This window comes from Heterodontus francisci, chromosome 14 (genome assembly GCF_036365525.1).
Source record: "Heterodontus francisci isolate sHetFra1 chromosome 14, sHetFra1.hap1, whole genome shotgun sequence".
Lineage (NCBI taxonomy): Eukaryota > Metazoa > Chordata > Chondrichthyes > Heterodontiformes > Heterodontidae > Heterodontus > Heterodontus francisci.
Window position 1 is genome coordinate 95,700,274 of NC_090384.1, and position 26,674 is coordinate 95,726,947.

The 26,674-nt window shown below is 44.6% G+C and overlaps 1 protein-coding gene across 1 annotated transcript in view; it reads left to right on the top strand.

Annotated features, from left to right (window-relative positions):
- Nucleotides 1–26,674, top strand: part of LOC137377164 (transmembrane protein 263-like) — a 312,332-nt gene that overhangs the window by 284,229 nt on the left and 1,429 nt on the right. The window lies entirely within an intron of this gene.

Sequence of the window (26,674 nt, forward strand, 5' to 3'; positions counted from 1 at the left end):
ATAGTAGGTGCCAGCTTGCCAGGGTCGCACACAAGTTCTGCTGCAGTGTACCCAACCTCTGACCTGCTCTTGTAGCCACGATATTTATATGGCTGGTCCAGTCAAGTTTCTGGTTAATTGTGACCTCCAGGATGTTGATGGTAGGGGATTCAGTGAGGCTAATGTTGTTAATGGTCAGAGGTGGTTAGACTCTCTCTTGTTAGATGTCGTCATTGTCTGGCACCTTGTTGTCTGGGTCTTGCTGAATGCAGGCGTGGAATGCTTCGGTACCTAAGGAGTTATGACTCGAACTGAATGTTTAGTTTAGTTTAGTTTAGAGATACAGCACTGAAACAGGCCCTTTGGCCCACCGAGTCTGTGCCGACCATCAACCACCCATTTTATACTAATCCTACACTAATTCCACATTCCTACCACATCCCCACCTGTCCCTATATTTCCCTACCACCTACCTATACTAGGGGCAATTTATAATGGCCAATTAACCTATCAACCAGCAAGTCTTTGGCATGTGGGAGGAAACCGGAGCACCCGGAGGAAACCCACGCAGACACAGGGAGAACTTGCAGACACAGGGAGAACTTGCAAACTCCACACAGGCAGTATCCAGAATTGAATGCTGCAATCATGAGTGAACATCCCCACTCCTGACCTTTATGATGGAGGGAAGGTCATTGATGAAGCAGCTGAAGATGGTTGGGGCTAGGACACTACCCTGAGGAACTCCTGCAATGATGTCCTGGGACTGAGATGATTGACCTCCAAAAACCACAACCATTTTCCCTTGTGCGATGTATGTCTCCAACCAGTGGAGAGTTTTGCCCCTGATTCCCATTGACTTCAGTTTTGCAAGGGCTCCTTGATGCCATACTCTGTCAAATGCTGCCTTGATGTTGAGGGCAGTCACACTCACCTCACTTCTGGTGTCCAGGTCGTTTGTCCATGTTTGGACAAAGGCTATAATGAGGTCAGGCACTGAGTAGCCCTGGCAGAACCCAAACTGAGCATCAGTGAGCAGGTTATTGCTGAGCAAGTGCCGCTTGATAGCACGGTCAACGACCCCTTCCATCACTTTGCTGCTGATAGTGAGTAGACTGATAGGGCGGTAATTGGCCCGATTGGATTTGTCCTACTTTTTGTGTACAGGACATACTTGGGCAATTTTCCACATTGCTGGGTAGATGTACTGGAACAGCTTGGCTGGGACTGCGGCTAGTTCTGGAGCACGTCTTCAGTACTGTTGCTGGAATGTTGCCTCTGCGGTATCCAGTGCTTTCAGCCATTTCTTGATATTAAGTGCAATGAATTGGATTGGCTGAAGACTGGCATCTGTGATGATGGGGACCTCAGGAGGAGGCCGAGATGAATCACTCAGAACTTCTGGCTGAAGGTGGATGCAAATGCTTACACCTTGTCTTTTGCACTAATGTGCTGGCTCCCCTGTCATTGAGGATGGGTATATTTGTGGAGCCTCCTCCTGTTAATTGTTTAGTTGTCCACCACCATTCATGACTGGATGTGGCAGAACTGCAGAGCTTGGATCTGATCTGTTGGTTGTGGGATTGCTTAGCCCTGTCTATCTCATGCTGCTTCCGTCATTTGGCATGCAAGTAGTCCTGTATTGTAGCTTCACCAGGCTGACACCTCATTTTGAAGTATGCCTGGTACTGCTCCTGGCATGCTACCCTGCACTCTTCATTGAACCAGGGTTAGTCCCCCAGCTTGATGGTAATAGTAGACAGGGCGATATGTGGGCCATGAGATTACAGATTGTGGTTGAATATAATTCTGCTGCTGCTGCTGGCCCACAGCGCCTCATGGATGCCCAGTTTTGAGTTGCTACATCTGTTCGAAATCTATCCCATTTAGCACGTTGGTAGTGCCACACAATATGATGGAGGGTATCCTCAATGTGAAGATATACGAACATACGAATTCGGAGCAGAAGTAGGTCATTCAGCCCTTTAGTCTGCTCTGCCATTCAATAAGATCATGGCTCATCTGTTTGTGTCTTGAATTTCACACTCCCATCTACCCCTGATAATCTTAGATGCTTGTTAGGCAAGGGAATCAATCTACCCCTGCCTTAAAATTATTCGGTGACCCTGCCTCCACTACCTTCTGAGGTAGAGAGTTCCAAAGTCGCACAACCCTCTGAGAGAAATTTTCTCCTCCTCTCTGTCCTAAAAGGGCGACCCCTAATTTTAAAACAGTGCCCTCTCGTCTGGACTCCCCAACAAGAAGAAACATCCCTTCCACATCCACCTTGTCAAGACCATTCAGGATCATTTACACTTCAATCAAGTCTCCCCTCACTCTTCTAAACTCCAGTGAAAACAAGCCCATCTTATGAGGAAACCTTTCCGCTCATTCCAGGTATCAATCTAGTAAACCTCCACTGTACTGCCTCCAACACATTCGCATTCTTCCTTAAATAAGGATACCAAAACTGCACACAGTATTCGAGATGTGATCTCACCAATGCCCTGTATAACTGAAGTATAGAATCCTTACTTTTATTTTCAATGCCTCTCGTAATAAAGGATAGTATTCCATTAGCCTTCTTTATTACTTTCTGTACCTGTATACTAACTTTTTGTAACTCATGCACTTAGAACAGCTAGATCCCTCTGCACCGTGGAATTCTGCAATTGTTCTCCGTTTAAGTAATACACTGCTTTTTTATTCTTCCTGCCAAAGTGAACAACTTCACATTTTCCCACATTATACTCCATCTGCCAGATTTTTGCCCACTCACTCAACCTATCTATATCGGTCTGCAACCTCCTTATGTCCTCTTCACAACATACTTTCCTACCTATCTTTGTGTCATCTGAAAATTTAGCTACCATGCCATCGCTCCCCTCATTTAAGTCATTGATATAATTTGTCAAATGTTGAGGCCCCAGCACAGACCCCTGCGGGACTCCACTCATCACATCTTGCCAATCAGAAAAGGATCCATTTATGCATACTCTGCTTTCTGTCAGCCAGCCAATCTTCTATCCATGCTAATATGTTACCCCCTATATCATGAGCTCCGACTTTGGCAATAACCTTTTATGTGGCACCTTGTCAAATGCCTTCTAGAAATCCAAGTACAGTACGTCAACGGGCTGCCCTTTATCCATGGCACATGTTACTTCTTCAAAGAAGCCAATAAATTGGTTAAACGTGATCTCCCTTTCACAAAGCCATGCTAACTATTCCCGATTGCCTTGAGTTTTTCTAAGTGCCCAGCTATAGCCTCCTTAATGATCGATTCTAACACCTTCCCCACGACAGACGTCAAGCTAACTGGCCGACAGTTGCCTGTTTTCTGCCTCCCCCCCCCCCCGCCCCCCCCATCCCCCCGTCCCCTTCTTGAATAGGGTAATATTTGCTATTTTCCAGTATGAAGGAAACTTTCCAGAATCTTAACGAATTTTGAAAAATTAACAAACTCATCTACCTCATTAGCCACCTCTTTTAAGACCCTAGGATGAAGCCCATCAGGACCCAGGGACTTGTCAGCCCGCAGCTCCATCAGTTTGGTCAGTACCACTTCCCTGGTGATTGTAATTTCATCAAATTCCTCTCCTCCTTCCACCTTCTGATTTACAATTATTACTGGAATGTTTTTTGTATCCTCTATAGTGAAGATAGAAGCAAAATATTTGTTCATTTCATCCACCATTTCCTTATTATCTACTATTAACTCCCCATTCTCTCTCCAGAGGACCAACACTCACTTTACTTACTCTTTTCCTTTTTAAATACCTATAGAAACTCTTGCTGTCCATAGAACCATAGAAAAAGAACAGCACAGAAGGAGGCCATTCAGCCCATCGTGCCTGCGCTGACCAAAAAACTAGCCACCCAAACTAATCCCAGCTTCCATCGCCCCGCAAGTTATAGCACTTCAGGTACATGTCCTTTTAAAAGAATTCCATATACCCACCACCCTCTGGGTAAAAAAGTTTCCCCTCATGTCCCCTCTAATCCTTCTACCAATCACATTAAATCTATGTTCCCTAGTAACTGACCACCCCGCCAGGGGAAAACAGGTCCTTCCTGTCCACTCTATCTAGGCCACTCATAATTTTGTACACCTCAATCAAGTCACCCCTCAGCCTCCTCAGTTCCAGGGAAAACAACCCTAGCCTATCCCAGTTTTCCTCATAGCTGCAACTTTCAAGCCCTGGCAACATTCTTGTAAATCTCCTCTGTACTCTCTCCAGAGCAATTATGTCCTTTCTGTAATGTGGTGACCAGAACTGCACGTAATACTCCAGCTGTGGCCTAACAAGCATTCTATACCTGTTTTTGTGCTCTATACCTCAGCCAATAAAGGAAAGCAATCCATATGCCTTCTTCACCATGCTATCCACCTGTCCTGCCACCTTCAGGGACCCGTGGACATGCACTCCAAGGTCTCTCACTTCTTCTACCCCTCTCAATATCTTCCCATTTATTGTTTATTCCCTCGCTTTATTTTCCCTCCCCAAATGCAATACCTCACCCTTCTCTGGATTGAATTCCATTTGCCACTTTTCCGCCCACTCAACCAAACCATAGATATCAATCTAGAGTCCATGGCTTTCCTCCTCACTGGTAACTACACGGCAAATTTTGGTGTCATCAGCAAAGTTCCTAATCATGCCTCCCACATTTAAGTCCAGATCATTAATATATACCACAAACAGCAAGGGACCCAACACTGAGCCCTGTGGAACGCCACTGGAAACCGCTTTCCATTCACAAAAACATCCGTCGACTACTTCCCTTTGTTTCCTGTCCCTAAGCCAATTCTGGATCCAGCCTGCCACCTTCCACTGTATCCTATGGGCTTTCATTTTACTGACCAGTCTGCCATGCAGGACCTTGTCAAATGCCTTACTAATATCCATGTAAACCACATCCACTGCACTTCCCTCATCAATCCTCCTTGTTACTTCCTGACAAACTCAATAATGTTAGTAAGACCTGACCTTCCCCTAACAAATCCACGCTGATTACTCCTGATTAATCCATGCCTTTTTAAGTGACCGAATCTATTCTAAGGGACAGGATAAACTAACAATTTACCCACCACCGAGGTCAGACTGACTGGCCTATAATTACCTGGCTTATTCCTTGCACCCTTTTTAAACAATGGTGCAACATTCACAGACCGCCAATCATCTGGTACCTCGCCTGTATCTAGTGAGGATTTGAAAATGATCCTCAGCGCATATGCTATTTCCTCCCTGGCTTCCTTTAACAACCTGGGATGCAATCCATCTGGTCAGGCAATTTATCCATTATCAGGGATGTCAGACCCTCAAGCACTTCCTCTCATTACGCATCTTTGCGCAATTATATGCCTTTTCCTTAAGTTTGATGCTTTTTTCAACTTCTTTAGTTAACCACGGGTGGTGGGTCCTCCCCTTGGAATTTTTTCTTTCTAGTAGGAATATACTTATCCTGAGTATTCTGAGAAACCCTTTAAATGTCTGTCACTGCTTCTCTATTGAGGGTAGGGCCGATCAGGGATAGTGGAGGGAACTTGTGCCTGGAGTCGGAGGAGGTAGGGGAAGTCCTTAATGAATACTTTGCTTCAGTATTCACTAGTGAGAGGGACCTTGTCATTTGTGAGGACAGCGTGAAACAGGCTGATATGCTCGAACAGGTTAATGTTAAGAAGGAGGATGTGCTGGAAATTTTGAAAGACATGAGGATAGATAAGTCCCCGGGGCCAGACGGGATATACCCAAGGATATTACGGGAAGCAAGGGAAGAGATTGCCGCGCCTTTGGCAATGATCTTTGCGTCCTCACTGTCCATTGGAGTAGTACCAGATGATTGGAGGGTGGCAAATGTTATTCCCTTGTTCAAGAAAGGGAATAGGGATAACCCTGGAAATTACAGACCAGTCAGTCTTACGTCGGTAGTGGGCAAATTATTGGAGAGGATTCTGAGAGACAGGATTTATGATTATTTGGAAAAGCATAGTTTGATTAGAGATAGTCAGCATGGCTTTGTGAGGGGCAGGTCATGCCTCACAAGTCTTATTGAATTCTTTGAGGATGTGACAAAACACATTGATGAAGGAAGAGCAGTGAATGTGGTGTATATGGATTTTAGCAAGGCGTTTGATAAGGTTCCCCATGGTAGGCTCATTCAGAAAGTAAGGAGGCATGGGATACAGGGAAATTTGGCTGTCTGGATACAGAATTTGCTGGCCCATAGAAGACAGAGGGTGGTAGTAGATGGAAAGTATTCAGCCTGGAGCTCGGTGACCAGTGGTGTTCTGCAGGGATCTGTTCTGGGACCTCTGCTCTTTGTGATTTTTATAAATGACTTGGATGAGGAAGTGGAAGGCTGGGTTAGCAAGTTTGCCGCTGACACGAAGGTTGCTGGAGTTGTGGATAGTGTGGAGGGCTGTTGTAGGTTGCAACGGGACATTGACAGGATGCAGAGCTGGGCTGAGAAGTGGCAGATGGAGTTCAACCGGGAAAAGTGTGAAGTAATTCATTTTGGAAGGTCGAATTTGAATGCAGAATTCAGGCTTAAAGACAGGATTCTTGGTAGTGTGGAGGAACAGAGGGATCTTGGGGTCCATGTCCATAGATCGCTCATAGTTGCCACCCAAGTTGATAGGGTTGTTAAGAAGGCGTATGGTGTGTTGACTTTCATTAACAGGGGGATTGAGTTTTAAGAGCCGCGAGGTTATGCTGCACCTCTATAGAGCCCTGGTTAGACCACACTTGGAATATGTGTTCAGTTCTGGTCGCCTCATTACAGGAAGGATGTGGAAGCTTTAGAGAGGGTGCAGAGGAGATTTACCAGGATGCTGCCTGGACTGGAGGGCATGTCTTATGAAGAAAGGTTGAGGGAGCTAGGGCTTTTCTCATTGGAGCGAAGAAGGATGAGAGGTGACTTGATAGAGGTGTACAAGATGATGAGAGGCATAGATAGAGTGGATAGCTAGAGACTTTTTCCCACGGCGGAAAGGGCCATCACCAGGGGGCATAGTTTTAAGGTGATTGGAGGAAGGTTTCGGGGAAATGTCAGAGGTAGGTTCTTTACACAGAGAGTGGTGGGTGCGTGGAATGCACTGCCAGCGGTGGTAGTAGAAGCAGATACATTAGGGACATTTAAGCGACTCTTGGATAGGTACATGGATGATAGTAGAATGAAGGGTATGTAGGTAGTTTGATCTTAGAGTAGGTTAAAGGTTCGGCACAACATCGTGGGCCGAAGGGCCTGTACTGTTCTATGTTCTATCTCCTGGCCTAGTAACCCAGTTCACTTTAGCAAGCTCAGCTTTAATGCCCACATAGTTGCCCTTATTTAATTTTAAAATACTAGTCTTAGACTCACTCTTCTCTCTTTCAAATTGGATGTAAAATTCAGGCTGTAAAATTCAATCATATTATGGTCACTGCTACCTAGAGATGCCTTTACTCTGAGAAGTCTTTCATTAATTCTGTCACACTACACTAAGTAGAATATAACCTGCTCAGTGGTTGGTTCCAGAATGTGTTTCTCTCACGTTGTTGCTGTACGTGGCGCAGGTCTGGCCCATACCCCACTCCTGTGCTGTGGCGGTCACCCGAGCCATTTTCTGCTTCATCTGGGGATCTAAAATGGACCGGGTCCGGAGGGACATGATGTTCAAATCTCTGGATAAGGGCGGGAAAAATGTACCCAACGTGGCCCTCATCCTGATGACCACCTTCGTGTGCAGCTGCATCAAGCTGTGTGTAGACCTCCAGTACGCAAACTCCAAGTGTCACTACGTGCTGAGGTTCCACCTGTCCCCGGTGTTGCGAAGGATGGGCCTGGTCACATTGCCGCGGAACGCTCCATGCAGTTGGACCATGCCATACCACCTATCCTTCGTGGAGCAGTTTCTGCGGGAAAACACCTTTGACCACTGGTCCATCAGGCAGTGGTCTGCACGGAATGTCCTCAAGGCCCTACGGGAAAAGGAGACGGGGGATCCTGTCGGATGGTTCCCTGAGCAGACCGCCAAAGTCATTTGGCGGAATGCCTCATCACCAGAACTTTCAAACAAGCACCAAGATGTAGCTTGGCTGGTGGTGAGAAGGGCCCTCCCCGTCAGATCCCTCATGCACGCCCGAAGTCTCGCCCCCTCCGCACAATGCCCCCGCGGTGGCTGTGGTGGGGAAGAGACGGTTGCCCACCTCCTCCTGGAATGTGTCTTTGCAAAGCAGGTGTGGAAAGAGATGCAGTGGTTTTTGTCGAGGTTCATCCCAAGCAGCTCTGTAACACAGGAGTCTGTGCTCTACGGGCTGTTCCCAGGGACGCACACCGAGACAAACATCAACTGCTGCTGGAGGACTATCAATTCGGTGAAAGATGCCCTTTGGTCTGCCCGAAACTTGCTGGTCTTCCCGAAACTTGCTGGTCTTCCAGCGCAAAGAGTTGTCCACCACCAAATGTTGCAGACTGGCACATTCCAAGGTCCAGGACTAAGTGCTGAGGGACGCACTAAAGCTTCGGGCAGATGCAGCAAAGGCTCAATGGGGAAAGACCACAGTGTAAGGTCCCCCCACCAAGCTGAACTGAGGGGCTGGATCCATGGGAAACCCCTCGAACTGTATCGGGAAAATTTTGTGTGCTGTAAATGTAAAAATGTATATGGCATGACAATGAAATGGAAGGGTTGTGAGGCAACTCATGATTGTATTGAAGGAAACTGATCACCTTTGCACTGTTTGTATTTTTTGACGATGCTGTTTTAAACTGTTTGGGAATGTAATTTTTACAGATTTTTATGAATAAAGTATATTTTGGAAATTTAAAAAAAAGTGCTTCTCTAAGAAACTATCTCAAAAGAGATAGATATGAACTCCTCACCCAGGCTACTATTGCTGACCTGATTTTTCCAGTTTATATGTAGATTAAAATCACCGAAGAATACTTAGTCCAAGATGGGATTTCGTCTCCACAAGGACTGTGCGATGGTCACCCCGACCAATATTGTCATGGACAGATGTATCTGTGACAGGTAGATTGGTGAGGACGAGGTCCAGTAGACTTTTCTCTCTTGTTGGTTCCTTCACCACCTGCCACAGACCCAGTCTAGCAGCTATGCCCTTTCGGACTCGGCCAGCTCAGTCAGTCAGTTGTGCCACAAGCCACTCTTTAGTGATGTACCTTGAAGTCCCCCACCCATCGTACATTTTGTGCCCTTGCTACCCTTATTGCTTCTTCCAGTTGGTGTTCAACATGGAGAAACACTGATTCATCAGCTGAAGGGGGTGGTGGGGTGCGGTAGGTGGTAATCAGCAAGAGGTTTCCCCCCCCATGTTTGACCTGATGCCATGAGACCTCAAAGGGGTCCAGAGTCAATGTTGAGGACTCCCAAGGCAACTCCCTCCTGACTGTATGCCACTGTGCCACTACCTCTGGTGCTCTGCCCTGCTGGTGGGACAGGACATTCCCAGAGATGGTGATGGTGGTATCAGGGACATTGCCTGTAAGATATGATTTTGTGTGTATGCCTGTCGGGCTGTTGCTTGATTAGTCTGTGGGACAGCTGTCCCAATTTTGGCACAAGCCCTAGGGTTAGTAAGGAGGACTTTGCAGGGTTGAAAGGGCTGGGTTTGCCATTGTCGTTTCCAGTGCTTAGGTTGCTGCCAGGTGGTCCGTCCGGTTTCATTCCTTTTCTTACACTTTGTAGCAGTTGTAATACAACTGAATTGCTTGCCATGCCATTTCAGAGGGCATTTAAGAATTAACCACATTGATGTGGGTCTGGAGTCACATGTAAGCCAGACCAGTAAGGATGGCAGATTTCCTTCCCTAAAGGACATTAGTGAACCAGTTGTTTTTTTTTACAACAATCAATAATGGTTTCATGGTGACCATTAGACTGGCTATTAGTTCCAGATTTATTAACTGAATTCAGACTTCACCATCTGCCATGGTGGGAGTCGAACCTAAGACCCCAGAGCATTCGCCAAGGTTTCTGAATTACTAGTCCAGTGACATTACCACTGTGCCACTTTTAAATGGCCTCTTTCTAGACTTTTGATCCAAATGCTGGGTGACAAGTCACTTGGAAGCAGGAGCATGAGACTTCTGCTATGGTGCGAAGTATTACAAAACCATGCCCTGATCATCCTCCAATGTGTACCTTTGGGATCACCTGAGGACTTGACAAAGTAATTTGTCAAAAATATATTTGTCCTATTCTTGTACTGTTTTCCCTTGCCTTTACCAAAGTGCAGTCCATTACAATAAGGCAAAATGCATACTTTATTGAAGAAGCGGCAGGAGATGACTTGCATAAGTGCAATAAGGGATAGTTGGACAAGTCCTATCCAACATCTAGTACAAGATGGATGTCTTTTTTTTTTCTAATAGTCCACTTGCTTGTCCTTGTCCTTGTCCCATCATTATCCCTGGTTGAGCATGTTTCCCATGCTCCCTGCAGCCCCAACATGTAGGAGCTCCAATGCTATAGGAAGTGGAAGGTAAAGGAAAATGCTGCAGAGTTAGAGGAGAAAAATAGAGTCAAGGAAAAATGAGAGATTGAGAAACACGCAAGTAGAGAATGGGACTTTTTTTTGACAGACTTGGCACAGGTGATATCCTTAGCTGGGAGGGGTGTTCATGAAGTTGGGGGAGTTCATTGGAAGCTGAGGGGTTTTTGGCGAGGCCCAATCCAAAAAAGGATTATAGTCTTGTTTATATTTGTCAAGAGTGGCAGTTGGCTTCAGTAAGCTTTGAGCTAAGCTGGGCCTCACCAAAAACCCCTCAGACTCCAATGAACTCCGCCAGCTTATTTATTTATTTTATTTATTTAGAGATACAGCACTGAAACAGGCCCTTCGGCCCACCGAGTCTGTGACGACCATCAACCACCCATTTATACTAATCCTACATTAATCCCACATCCCCACAATTCCCCTACCACCTACCTATACTAGGGTCAATTTACAATGGCCAATTTACCTATCAACCTGCAAGTCTTTGGTTGTGGGAGGAAACCGGAGCACCCGGCGGAAACCCACACGAACACCCCTCCCAGCTAAGGATATCAGCAGTGCTAAGTCTGTCAAAAAAAATGCAAATAAATATCACTTTGTAGATTTTTCTCCTGCATAATTGGGTGTAGAGGGGCATCTGCTGTTTGAAGAATTTCTCCTGTCGCTGGCGAAGGGAGAACAGCATGTCAATGGTGGATCTCTCTGCTCGAAAGCCACACTGTGCCTCAGGGTAGACACACTCAGCCAGCTTCAGGAGCCTATTTAAAACGATTCGAGCGAAGACTTTCCTCACTATGCTGAGCAGGGAGATTCCACAGTAGTTGTTGCAGTCACCGCGGTCACCCTTGTTCTGATATACATTGCTTTCATTGATCTCACCAAAGCCTTTGACCTCATCAGAAGACGTGGTCTCTTCAGACTACTGGCAAAGATTGGATGTCCACCGAAGCTACTAAGTATCATCACCTCATTCCATGACACTATGAAAGGCACAATTCAGCACAGCGGCGCCTCATCAGACCCCTTTCCTATCCTGAGTGGCATGAAACAGGGCTGTGTCCTCGCAGCTACACTGTTTTGGGATCTTCCCACTGCTGCTCTCTCATGCGTTCAGGTCTTCAGAAGAAGGAATTTTCCTCCACACAAGATCAGGTGGCAGGTTGTTTAACCTTGCTTGTCTAAGAGCGAAGACCAAAGTACGGAAAGTCCTCATCAGGGAACTCCTCTTTGCTGACGATGCTGCATTAACATCTCACACTGAAGAGTGATTGCAGAGACTCATTGACAGGATTGCGGCTGCCTGCAGCGAATTTGGCCTAACCATCAGCCTTAAGAAAACGAACATCATGGGACAGGACGTCAGAAATGCTCCATCCACCAATATCAGCGATCACGCTCTGGAAGTGGTTCAAGAGTTCACCTACCTAGGCTCAACTATCACCAGTAACCTGTCTCTAGATGCAGAAATCAACAAGCGCATGGGAAAGGCTTCCATTGCTATGTCCAGACTGGCCAAGAGAGTGTTGGAAAATGGCGCACTGACACGGAACACAAAAGTCCAAGTGTATCAAGCCTGTGTCCTCAGTACCTTGCTCTACGGCAGGGAGGCCTGGACAACGTATGTCAGCCAAGAGCGACGTCTCAATTCATTTTTCATTTCATCTTCGCTGCCTCCGGAGAATCCTTGGCATCAGGTGGCAGGACCATATCTCCAACGCAGAAGTCCTCGAGGCGGCCAACATCCCCAGCATATACACCCTACTGAGCCAGCGGCGCTTGAGATGACTTGGCCATGTGAACAGCACGGAAGATGGCAGGATCCCCAAGGACACATTGTACAGCGAGCTCGTCACTGGTATCAGACCCACCGGCTGTCCATGTCTCCGCTTTAAAGACGTCTGCAAACGCGACATGAAGTCCTGTGACATTGATCACAAGTCATGGGAGTCAGTTGCCAGTGATCGCCAGAGCTGGCGGACAGCCATAAAGGCGAGGCTAAAGTGTGGCGAGTCGAAGAGGCTCAGCAGTTGGCAGGAAAAAAGACTGAAGTGTAAGGAGAGAGCCAACTGTGTAACAGCCCCGACAACCAATTTTATCTGCAGCACCTGTGGAAGTGTCTATCACTTTAGAATTGGCCTTTATAGCCACTCCAGGCGCTGCTCCACACACCACTGACCACCTCCAGGCGCTTACCCATTGTCTCTCGAGACAAGGAGGCCAAAGAAGAAGAAGAGAAGAATTGGGTGTGTCTAACCAGGCAGATTTCAAAGAACTGCAAGGGAGAAGCTCCTTGCATCTTTTTTATTATTTTTACCTGTAGACTGGTCTGTGTGGGCAAGTGATTTGAAATAATTATTTTACTGAAGTTTTAATTATCAGTTGGTAGTAACAGCTATTAGATGTTTGAACAAATCAGACTGGTTTGCTGAACAGAGTACATTGTTATTTGATTACATTTACACGACAGCTGTAGTGTTGGAGCAAAGCATTTTCACTTCACACCAACACTGAAGTCATTGCTAAATCCAGAGTTAGGACAGACCTGACTTTTGAGTGAAATGAAGTTAGGTTCCTTACTCTAGAAAGTCTCACTCTACTTTGCTCTTGAGCCAAATCAGGGCCCTGACTCCAGATTTACACCACAACTTGAGCATTGGTGAAAAGTGGAAACTGCTTCATATCCAAAGCAATTATAAACCACAGCAACGTACTTTGCAATCTGTAAATTCAAAATAAAAGCAAAAAATGCTGGAAACACTGAGCAGGTTGGGCATTATATAAGGTTCTGATGAAAGCTCATTGACATGAAACATTAACACTATTTTTCACTCCACAGATGCTGCCTGGCCACCTGAGTGTTTCCAGCATTTTTTACTTTTATTTAGTAAACCACAGCAGTCAACCTTGAAGTGTGATGCACTGCTAACCAATCAAACATTGCATGTTCTAAATAGAAGACCTTTGATTATTTCGATAGGTATTTGTTTTGAATTGATTGGGAATTTATCTCGCAGCATAGTAAGGAAATTGAAGATTATTTTCGGCCATTTTGTTGGAGGCCACACTGCAAGTTGGATGTTCATTATTTCCCAAGTCATTAATATGAGGTGTCAGCTGTTGCTCAATGGTAGCACTCTGACCTCTAAGTCAAAAGATTGTGAGCTCAAGTCATCACTCCAGAGACTTGAACACAAAATGTCAGCTGAAATTCCAGTGCATTATTCAAGGACTATTGCACTGTCTGAAGTTTATGATGAGACATAAAACTGAGGCCCCATCTGTCTTCTTGAGTGGAAGTAAAAGATTCCATGGCACTATTGCAAAGAAGAATAGAAATGTTCAGCCCCTGGTGTCTTGGCCAATATTTTTGTCTCAACTAACGTCATCAGAACTGGTTATCTGGTCATTATCACATTGCTGTTTGTGGGACTTTGTGCAAATTGGCTGCTGCATTTCCTACATCACAGCGAGTACAATTCGCAAACCACTTCACTGAAAGTCTTTGAGACGTGGTGGGGCCATAAAAGGTGCTATATAAATGCAAGTCTTTGTTATATGACCAGCATCTTGATTACCAAAGTCGCGCAGACCTAAGCGCGCTGCGTACGTGGTAATTACTAATTCAGTATTCTAGTAAATGAACAAAGGTACTGAATTTGTTGCGGCTGTCTAAATATGGTGAATGAGCCTGCAGTGATTTTATTGCATAGCAAAATTTCACTCACCTCCAGGGTGCAAATCATTATATTCCACTGCAGCCAAGTAATTTAACATTTAGTTGTGTAATTGGACTGAGACCTGCTGAATCCAATTTCTCGCCTGAAAATCCACTCAGAGCCCAGGTTGTCTTCAAGTTTGAAGGAAAGCCTTTATATCTAAAATCCAAATCAATTTTCCTCTTATAGCTACTGAAGGTTATTTTTGGCTGCTTGTCTCCAATTCAAGCAGTGTAGAAATATTCTTTATTATAGTTTGAATTTCTTGACTGCGTTCCAGTTGGATATAATTTTTCATTTGCTTTCTTAGAGCTTGAACCATATTTTTATATTTAATGGGGAATTGAACCACAATATTGAAGTAATTCCTTTCATTACATTACACCTTTCTGTGTCATTGATTTTTAACAATCTCTAACTCTGACCAGAACACACCAGCTTTCTTCTTTGCCTTCTCAGTTGCCATGACGTCTTTATTTTTTTACAAACACTTCTGGGTATATCGGCCCAGATTTTGCAGTCAGCAGCAAAGGAACAACAGTCACCATTCACCTTGCTAGCAGCTGCCCACAAAGTTTTTGCGGGCTTTAGAATGCATACTTTCCTTAATCCAACATCTGTTTCAGCATAACATCCTCTGCAGGGGATCTGCGGCATCTGTCAACAGGCCAAGCAACAGCATGCCGCTTCAATCAGATTAAAGAATCCTCACTGAGACAGAATCTAAAGCAGGAAATATAAATTAGATTTAAGTCGTGTACAGAAAGTGAAATAATGATTAGGAAATACAGATGGGGTTAGGGGAGGGATATAGACAGAGAAAGTAACTTTTAAAAAATCTTCAATGCTACTTCTGAGGGAATGAGGCTCCACACTTGTAAAATTGTTTTTTTATTCATCAGAGAGGTTAATTGGCAATGATTATCATTTATCACACCACTGAAAACTCTCCCTCCTGAATGCAACAGCCCGAACATCTTTTGTCGTTTTTAGTGCAGAACTATTAAAGGAATACCCCAAGTTAATGCTGTTGGAGTCGTTTGTCTTGAGTCTAGCAGTGAGGATCGCAACAGCTCACTCTGAAGGAGCAGGATGTTTAACAGCAGCGTACGGTTTTCCATGTTTAACTGCCTATGTGTGTATACCATAAGTTATAATGTTGAGTGCTGTTAGCCTCACCTTTGTTCTTATCACAAAATCCATCCAAATCTGAGTTGTGAGTGACACAACAGGAGATAAAACTGTCTCAATCTAAAACAGCTGATTGTTGGAAGCACAGAAAATCTTGAAATTATGCAAGTGTCAACGACAAGTACTGGTGATGGATTTTCCATAATCTAATGCATGCTCCATCAGCAGTAGTTCAAGTGATGGTTGAAAGAGAAAGAAATGTACTTTGAATACAGATTACCCTCCCTCCTCCATAAAAGCATTTGTGTGAAATTTTTTTTTTGAAAGAAACACACTCACTTTATGGGAGATATTTCTAGTTGCAGCAATCCTTTTCTCCTTGGAGACTCTTCGTTTCAGATATCTTTTTTTTTTATTCATTCATGGGATGTAGGTGTCACTGGCCAGGCCAGCATTTATTGCCCATCCCTATTTCCCTTGAGAAGGTGGTGGTGGTGAGCTGCCTTCTTGAACCGCTGCAGTCCATGTGGGGTAGGTACACCCACAGTGCTGTTAGGAAGCGAGTTCCAGGATTTTGACCCAGCGACAGTGAAGGAACGGCGATATAGTTCCAAGTCAGGATGGTGTGTAACTTGGAGGGGTACTTGCAGGTGGTGGTGTTCCCATGTATTTGCTGCCCTTGTCCTTCTAGTTGGTAGAGGTCGTGGGTTTGGAAGGTGCTGTCTAAGGAGCCTTGGTGCATTGCTACAGTCCATCTTGTAGATGGTACACACTGCTGCCACTGTGCGTCGGTGGTGGAAGGAGTGAATGTTTGTAGATGGGGTGCCAATCAAGTGGGCTGCTTTGTCCTGGATGGTGTCGAGCTTCTTGAGTGTTGTTGGAGCTCCACCCATCCAGGCAAGTGGAGAGTATTCCATCAGACTCCTGACTTGTGCCTTGTAGATGGTGGACAGGAGGTGAGTTACTCGCCTCAGGATTCCTAGCCTCTGGCCTGCTCTTGTAGCCATGGTATTTATATGGCTACTCCAGTTCAGCTTCTGGTCAATGGTAGCCCCTAGGATGTTGATAGTGGGGGATTCAGCGATGGTAATGCCGTTGAATGTCAAGGGGAGATGGTTAGATTCTCGCTTGTTGGAGATGGTCATTGCCTGGCACTTGTGTGGCGCGAATGTTACTTGCCACTTATCAGCCCAAGCCTGGATATTGTCCAGGTCTTGCTGCATTTCTACACGGACTGCTTCAGTATCTGAGGAGTCATGAATGGTGCTGAACATTGTGCAATCATCAGCGAACATCCCCACTTCTGACCTTATGATTGAAGGAAGGTCATTGATAAAGCAGCTGAAGATGGTTGTGCCTAGGATACTACCCTGAGGAACTCCTGCAGTGATGTCCTGGAGCTCAGATGATTGATCTCCAACACCCACAACCATCTTCCTTTGCACTAGGTATGACTCCAGCCAGCAGAGGGTTTACCCCCCAATTCCCATTGACCTCAGTTTTGCTAGGGCTTCTTGATGCCATACTCGATCAAATGCTGCCTTGATGTCAAGGGCAGTCACCTCACCTCACCTCTTGAGTTCAGCTCTTTTGTCCATGTTTGAACCAAGGCTGTAATGAGGTCAGGAGCTGAGTGGCCCTGGCTGAACCCAAACTGAGCGTCACTGAGCAGGTTATTGCTGAGCAATTGCTGCTTGATGGCACTGTTGATGACACCTTCCATCGCTTTACTGTTGATTGAGACCAGGCTGATGGGGCGGTAATTGGCCGGGTTGGACTTGTCCTGCTTTTTGTGTACAGGACATACCTGGGCAATTTTCCACATTGCAGGGTAGATGCCAGTGTTATAGCTGTACTGGAACAGCTTGGCTAGGGGCGTGGCAAGTTCTGGAGCACAGGTCTTCAGTACTATTGCCGGAATATTGTCAGGGCCCATAGCTTTTGCAGTATCCAGTGCCTTCAGTCGTTACTTGATATCACACGGAGTGAATCGAATTGGCTGAAGTCTGGCATCTGTGATGTTGGGGACTTCAGGAGAAGGCCGAGATGGATCATCAACTCGGCACTTCTGGCTGAAGGTTGTTACAAATGCTTCAGCCTTCTTTTGTCCTGATGTGCTGGGCTCCCCCATCATTGAGGATGGGGATATTTGTGGAGCCACCTCCTCCAGTTATTTGTTTAATTGTCCACCACCATTCACAGCTGGATGTGGCAGGACTGCAGAGCTCGGATCTGATCCGTTGCTTATGGGATCGCTTAGCTCTGTCTATCACATGCTCCTTACGCAGTTTGGCACACAGATAGTCCTGTGTTGTAGCTTCACTAGGTTGACACCTCATTTTGAGGTATGCCTGGTGCTGCTTCTGGCATGCCCTCCTGCACTCTTTATTGATCCAGGGTTGGTCTCCTGGCTTGATGGTAATGATAGAGTGGGGGATATGCCAGGCCATGGTTGCAGATTGTGGTTGAGTACAGTTCTGCTGCTGCTGATGGCCCACAGCGCCTCATGGCTGCACAGTTTTGCATTGCTAGATCTGTTCAAAATCTATCCCATTTAGCACGGTGATAGTGCCACACAACAACAATGTGAAGGTGGGACTTCGTCTCCACAAGGACTGTGCGGTGGTCACTTCTACCAATACTGTCATGGACAGAAGCATCTGCAGCAGGCAGATTGGTGAGGACGAGATGAAGTATGTTTTTCCCTCGTGTTGGTTCCCCCACCACCTGCTGCAGACCCAGTCGCTATGCCCTTTAGGACTCGGCCAGCTCGCTGCCGGGAGCTGCTTATTTCTAGCAGCTGTGCAGATCACCATTCTTTCCAGCTGTGAATATCTATCAGGTGTCCAGGAAGGGAAAATTCAAAACGAACCAGGTACAGCTGTGTACTCAACTAATAGTGAAGCTTATTCCCCTTCTCTGCCTTCTGCCAATCTGTGAAACTCATAAGAGCTGACAACTCAAAAGTAGTCATCTGCTTATGCACGAATGCAGTGGGGAATGGCATATCATACATAAAGCTGCTGGTATAAACAACATTTCATCATTTGTACAGCTGAAGATTGGGACACAAATTGCAAGGATCATCCATCATCTGCAGATTGTTAGAGATTGTGGATTTTTGTTGGAACTCTGTTGCTAAATCTGATTCTTAAATTGCCACTGACTCTTCTCATTTGTCCCTTCCCCTCTGTTACAACACTGAGGGAGCGCCATCTTTTCATGAGATGTTAAATTGAGTCCCCTTTCGGCCCATTCAGTTGCATGTAAGATTCCCATAGCACTCTTTGAGAGGAGTAGGGGAGTTCTGGTCTTTTGTCCAATATTTATCCCTCAGCCACTATCCCCAAAACTTTTCATTGCTCATTGTGGAACCTTTCGGTGAGTAAATTGGCTGTGACATGCTTTGGGATATTCTGAAGATGTGAAAGGCATGACGTAAATGCAAGTTTTTTTTTTCTTTGACATACATGCTGTTCCTCTTCAACATGAAGTCGTATTGATTAAGTTCACAAGGATTGTAGAAATCAAAGCTTGAGCCACGTGCTATGATGCCAAAAATTTTCAGAACACCGCACCCCAGACGAGAACCATGATTGAACTTGTATTGAATCTATTTGCAGTTAGCAAACTAATTTTACACTGTCTATTCTTAGGAATAAAGAGGAATGGAATAAGTTCGTGCATTGACATTCTTTTGAGGTACTTTGGTAACTAGTTAAAAAAGCAAATAGACCAAAAATTCAGTTACATTAAATAATATATGGTGTATTATCACTTGGGTTTTTGAGTAGTCTTTATCATTACTTTTCCCAGTCATCCATAAAACTAAGAAATAAAACAGGAAGTGAACTTACTTCTTAGGCATACCTTGCATTCTGTGAACCAGCAGAATTTAAGTTTCAAAATCCTGGATGTATTTCATTTTGTGATTATACTCATGGCCCTAGTGAAGCATTAATACACTGAAGTTGCACGTCGGACCTAAAAAAAAAAGTCTAATAAGTATTGAACATTTCAAAAAAATGTTGTTGAATAAATCCCACAGCCGTCACATTCACAGTATCTAGCAATGTGAGCGTCTGATACCACAGACGCAGTGCACTGTCCTTCCGAGTAAACTCTCTAGTATAGGTTTGATTTTAATACATGGTTTGTATCGGCTAACATTAAAAATGTAACATGCTTTGGTTAAATGATGAATGACTTTGAACAGCTTTGTGTTCTGACTGTGATTTAGTTTTACTCTTAAATTCATGAAAGGAAGAATAATATACATTCATTGGAAGTCAGTGTTTCTGGTGCAGAGGAAAAAATGTTAGCTGTTTCATACTAAGCTTATTGTAGCCGGACAACTCCATTGGCAGAAACATGCATAGGTACGTAAAATCGCTGAATTTATAGGATACGTCAGAGGTAATAGACTAGCATAGATAACATAAGAAATAGGAGCAGGAGTAGGCCATTCAGCCCCTCAAGCATGCCCCGCCATTCAATGAGATCATGGCTGATCTGTCCCAGGCCTCAACTCCTCTTTTGGGCCTCCTCCGCAGACCCCTCAACTCCCCGAGAGTTCAAAAATCTACCTCCTCCTTAAATACATTTAGTGGCCTAGCCTCCACAACTATCCGAGGTAGAGAATTCCAGAGATTCACCACCCTCTGAGAGAAGAAGTTCTTTCGCATCTCAGTTTTAAATCTGTGCCCCCTTATTCTGTAACTATGTCCCCTAGTTCGAGATTCCTCCACCAGTGAAAACATATTTTCAACATCTACTGGGTCAAGCCCCCCTTAGAATCTTATATGTTTCAATAAGATCACCTCTCATTCTTCTAAACTCCAATGAATAAAGCCCTAATCTGTTTAGCCGTTCTTGATAAGACAACCCCTTCATCCCAGGAATCAGCCTAGTGAACCTTTTCTGAACTGCCTCCAATGCTAGTATATCCTTCCTTAAATACGGGGACCAAAACTGTACGCAGTACTCCAGGTGTGGCCACACCAACACCCTGTACGGTTGTAACAAGACTTAACTAATTTTAATCTCTAACCCCCTAGCAATAAATGCCAAAATTTCATTCGCCTTCCTAATTACTTGCTGCACCTGCATGCTAACTTTTTGTGTTTCATGTATAAGAACACCCAGATCCCTCTGTACTGCAGTATTTAATAGTCTTTCTCCATCTAAATAATAATCTTCCTTTTTATTCTTCCTACCAAAGTGGATGACCTCACACTTTCCCACATTGAACTCCATCTTCCAAGTTTTTGCCCACTCACTTAACCTATCTATATCCCTTTGCAAATTCTTTGTGTCCTCATCACAACATGCCTTCCCACCTATTTTTGTATCGTCAGCAAATATGAATACACTACATTCTGTCCCTTCCTCCAAGTCATTAATATAGATAGTAAATAGTTGAGGCCCTAGGACCGATCCTTGTGGCACCCCACTAGTTACGGCTTTCCAACCTGAAAAAGACCCATTGATCCCTACTCTCTGCCTTCTGTGTGTCAGCCACTCCTCAATCCATGCGAACACATTATCCCCAATACCCTGAACTCTTATTTTGTGCAATAACCTTTTATGTGGCACCTTATCGAAAGCCTTCTGAAAATACAAATACATGACATCTACTGGTTCCCTTTTATCCACTCTGCTTGTTATATCCTCAAAGAACTCTCACAAATTTGTCAAACATTATTTCCTTTTCATAAAACCATGTTGACTCTGTTTGATTACATTATGTTTTTCTAAATGTCCTGCTATTTCTTCCTTAATAATGGACTCTATCATTTTCCCAATGACTGATGTTAAGCTAACAGGTCTATACTTTCCTGCTTTCTGTCTGCCTCCTTTCTTGAATAGGGCATCACATTAGCGGTTTTCCAATCCGCTGGTGCCCTACCAGAATCCAGTGAGTTTTGGCATATTATGACCAATGCCTCCACTATCTCTGCAGCCATTTCTTTTAAAACCCTTGGATGCAGGCCATCAGGTCCTGGTGACTTGTCTGTCTTTAGTCCTGTCAGTTTGTGCAGCACCTTTTCCCTCATGATAGAGATTGTTACAAGGTCCTCCCTCCCAGTCACACCTTGCTCATCTATTATTGTTGGGATGTTTATAGTGTCCTCCACCGTGAAGACCGATGCAAAATAGTGGTTTAAATTATCTGCCATTTCCCTGTTCCCTGTTATTAATTCCCCAGTCCCATCCTCTAAGGGTCCCACACTTACTTTAGCTACTCTCTTCCTTTTTATATACCCATGGAAGCTCTTACTGTTTGTTTTTATATTTCTTGCCAATTTACTCTCATAATTAATTTTCTCCCTCTTAGTTTTATAGTCATCCGCTGCTGGTTTCTGAAAAAAAATTCCCAATCCACTGGCCGACCACTAGCTTTTGCCGCTTTGTACACCTTTGTTTTTGATTTGATACTCTCCTTTACTTCCTTTGTTATCCACGGGTGGTTCATCGTTCTCATTGAGTCCTTCCTTCTGACCGGAATAAATGTTTGCTGAGTGTTATGAAATATCTGCTTAAAAGTCTGCCACTGCTCATCTACTGACTTTCCCTGTAGTCTATTTTCCCAGCCCGCTTTAGGCAACTCTTTCTTCATACCTCTGTAATTGCCCTTGTTTAAGTTGAAGACACTGGTTTGAGACCCAAGTTGCTCACCCTCAAACTGAATTGGAAATCCTACCACGCTATGATCGCTTCCCCCCAGAGGATCCTTAACTACGAGATCTCTTATTAATGCTACCTCATTACACATTACCAAATCTAAAATAGCCTGTTCCTGTGTAGGTTCTGCAACGTATTGTTCTAAGAAACAATCCCTGATGCACTGTACAAATTCATCTTCCATACTACCCTTGTCAATTTGATTTGTCCGGTCTATTTTCTTTCTTCTTTCTTTTGGGCCTCCTTATCTCGAGAGACAATGGATACGCGCCTGGAGGTGGTCAGTGGTTTGTGAAGCAGCGCCTGGAGTGGCTATAAAGGCCAATTCTGGAGTGACAGGCTCTTCCACAGGTGCTGCAGAGAAATTTGTTTGTTGGGGCTGTTGCACAGTTGGCTCTCTCCTTGCGCCTCTGTCTTTTTTCCTGCCAACTACTAAGTCTCTTCGACTCGCCACAATTTAGCCCTGTCTTTATGGCTGCCCGCCAGCTCTGGCGAATGCTGGCAACTGACTCCCACGACTTGTGATCAATGTCACACGATTTCATGTCACGTTTGCAGACGTCTTTATAACGGAGACATGGACGGCCGGTGGGTCTGATACCAGTGGCGAGCTCGCTGTACAATGTGTCTTTGGGGATCCTGCCATCTTCCATGCGGCTCACATGGCCAAGCCATCTCAAGCGCCGCTGACTCAGTAGTGTGTATAAGCTGGGGGTGTTGGCCGCTTCAAGGACTTCTGTGTTGGAGATATAGTCCTGCCACCTGATGCCAAGTATTCTCCGAAGGCAGCGAAGATGGAATGAATTGAGACGTCGCTCTTGGCTGGCATACGTTGTCCAGGCCTCGCTGCCGTAGAGCAAGGTACTGAGGACACAGGCCTGATACACTCGGACTTTTGTGTTCCGTGTCAGTGCGCCATTTTCCCACACTCTCTTGGCCAGTCTGGACATAGCAGTGGAAGCCTTACCCATGCGCTTGTTGATTTCTGCATCTAGAGACAGGTTACTGGTGATAGTTGAGCCTAGGTAGGTGAACTCTTAAACCACTTCCAGAGCGTGGTCGCCAATATTGATGGATGGAGCATTTCTGACATCCTGCCCCATGATGTTCGTTTTCTTGAGGCTGATGGTTAGGCCAAATTCATTGCAGGCAGACGCAAACCTGTCGATGAGACTCTGCAGGCATTCTTCAGTGTGAGATGTTAAAGCAGCATCGTCAGCAAAGAGGAGTTCTCTGATGAGGACTTTCCGTACTTTGGACTTCGCTCTTAGACGGGCAAGGTTGAACAACCTGCCCCCTGATCTTGTGTGGAGGAAAATTCCTTCTTCAGAGGATTTGAACGCATGTGAAAGCAGCAGGGAGAAGAAAATCCCAAAAAGTGTGGGTGCGAGAACACAGCCCTGTTTCACACCACTCAGGATAGGAAAGGGCTCTGATGAGGAGCCACCATGTTGAATTGTGCCTTTCATATTGTCATGGAATGAGGTGATGATACTTAGTAGCTTTGGTGGACATCCGATCTTTTCTAGTAGTCTGAAGAGACCACGTCTGCTGACGAGGTCAAAGGCTTTGGTGAGATCAATGAAAGCAATGTAGAGGGGCATCTGTTGTCTATATGCAGATTAAAATCACCCATGATAATTGCAGTGCCCTTCTTACACGCCTCCATTATTTCCTGATTAATATTTTGTCCTACAGAGAGGCAACTCCTCGGGGGCCTATAGACCACTCCCACCTGTGATTTCTTTCCCTTGCTATTCCTAAATTCAACCCAAACTGATTATACGTCACGATCTGTTACACCTATATCATTACTCACAACTGCACTGATCCCTTCCTTTAATAACAAAGCTCCCCCACCTCCTTTTCCTTTCTGCCTATTAGAGTCATAGAGTTTTACAGCACAGAAACAGGCCTTTCGGCCCAACGCGCCTGCGCCGAACATCAAGCACCCGTCCTAACTAATCCCATTTCCCGCACTTGGCCCATAGCCTTGTATGTTATGGCGTTTCAAGTGCTCATCTAAATATTGCTTGAATGTCATGAGTGTTCCTGCCTCTACCACCCCTTCGGGCAGTATGTTCCAGATTCCAACCACCCTCTGGGTGAAAAAAATTCCTCCTCAACTCCCCTCTAAACCTCCTGCCCGTTACCTTAAATCCATGCCCCCTAGTTATTGACCTCTCTGCTGAGGGAAAAAGTTTCTTCCCATCTATCCTATCAATGCCCCTCATAATTTTGTGTACCTCAATCAGATCCCACCTCAGCCTTCTCCGCTCCAAGGAAAACAACCCTAGCCTATCATAATTGAAATGCTCCATCCCAGGCAACATCCTGGTGAATCTCCTCTGCATCTTCTCCATTACAATCACATCCTTCCTATAGTGTGGCGACCAGAACTGTACACAGTACTCCAGCTGTGGCCTAACCAGCATTTTATACAGCTCCATCATAACCTCCCTGCTCTTATATTCTATGCCTCGGCTAATAAAGACAAGTATCCCGTATGCCTTCCTAGCCACCTTATCTACCTGTGCTGCTGCCTTCAGTGATCTATGGACAAGCACCCCAAGGTCCCTAAGGGTAGATGCAGCTAAGATGTTTCCCCTGGTTGGGGAGTCTGGAACCAGGGGACACAATTTCGCAATAAGGGGGAAGCCGCTTAGGACAGAGATGAGGAGAAATTTCTTTACTCAGAGGGTTGTGAATCTTTGAAATTCTCTACCCCAGAGGGCTGTGGCAACTCAGTCATTAAATATGTTTAAAGTAGAGATTGAAAGATTTCTAAATACCAATGACATAAGGGGATATGGGGATAGTATGGGGAAAAAGGCATTGAAGTGGATGATCAGCCATGATCATGTTGAATAGCACAGGCTCGATGGGCTGAATGGCCTACTCCTGCTCCGACTGTGTTGCTTATGGGAAAGAGATGCTAGGAGATCATTTATACTTCCGAAACTTGCGTCAGATGAACAAGAGTCTCACCTCTGGAAAATTGAGTTTTTGTATGTATTTGCGGGAGACTTGAATTTATGCAATAATTATTTCTGAATGAACTGCAGTTAAACCCGCCTTCAGATGAAATGTAAAGAAAAGTGGAGGTTGGAAGATTTGTTATGAGATGAAAACAAAAAGTTAGCTAAATGGGTGTTGCTCAGATTGGAGAAGGCAGATTGTAAGTATTGTAACCCAGGAGTCAATGCTGGGTTCACTATGTTCTCAATATATACAGATAGGTGATTTGAACTGCTCAAACTCAATCTGCTCACAACACAAAAGTAGAGGGTTTGGCAAACAGCAAGGAGGACTGTAAAGGACCCGAGACAGGCTGATTAGTAGAATGGGCAGACAGGTGGCAGGTGCAGTTTAATTTGGATTGATATCAGGTAATGCATTTCAGGAGGGAAAGCAAGGAATGGTAGTATACACCTGATGGAATGACACTGAAGGATTGTAGATAAACAAAGACTTTAGGCTTCAAATACTTAATTATCAAAGTGCAAGTGCAGGTGAATGAACCTATAAAAAGGCCAATAGCATCTTGAGTTTTAAAATAACAGCATACTGCTGCAGTGTAACGAAATAACAAATTAGTGCAAAAGAATAGTTAGGCCAGTTAGGGAACTCTGTTGTTTTGGACATCCCAATGTATAAAGCACTTTAAAACTGTAGAGTTCATTCTGTATGCTCTCATCAGGTTAATGTTAGGGATGGGAAACTACAGCCTTGAGAAGAGACTAGATATAAGGGACAGTTCCATCGGAGCATAGATTGAAAAGAGTAGATTTAATCAAGATTTATAAAATTTAGAGTTTTGATAGGATGAATAAAGAAAGACCATTTCCCCCCAGTGGGGTATCACTGAGGGGCGATCAATTTAAAATCATCACAAAAAGCAAAAGAAGTTACGAAGAAAGACTTTACACAGAGGGCATTGGATCATGAAATGCTTTGACACAGAGACTGCTTGAGGCAGAGACCATTACATCTGTTGAGGGGAAAATGAATCATTATTTGAAACAGAAGAGGATACACGCCTACTGCAGTGAACCACAGGTAATATCTACTCAGGCAATGTTCTGTGCCACCTGATTCTGATTATAGGAAATGATCGACTTTATTAGGTACTTCATAAGACTGCAAGTGGCTGATCTTTAATAAACACTGGTGCAAAAAAAATTAACTATAGATTAGGAAAGTTGTGTTTCCTCATGAGAGGAGAAAAGTCATCAACTGTAATTTACTACTGTACATTTGTAATTGTGCGTTGTATGACCTTTTTGTGAAATCAGTGTTTTAATCAAGGCTGTGAATTGCAATTGCATGCAAGTCATCCAGTTTTGAGTTAGGTATTTTTGTGCCTGCCATAGATATAAATGTTGATTTGAAATAGAATGCTCTGCGCACTCAATGTAATCCATGTATAGTCATGGATTAATAAAACTGACTGATTTAAAACGCTGGAAGAATACCAGCAGAAGGACAAGTCAGGTGGCAGTTATGACTAGTGCAGTTGTGTGATAAGAAGCTTAAATGTATTTCAATGCGTTGTTAATTTATTTTTCATTTTCTGTTTCCACTGCAGGTTCAGGTCTAGAAATGAATGTATTAATGCTATTTCAAATCTGCCTGCTCTTATTTATAGCAATTTACTTT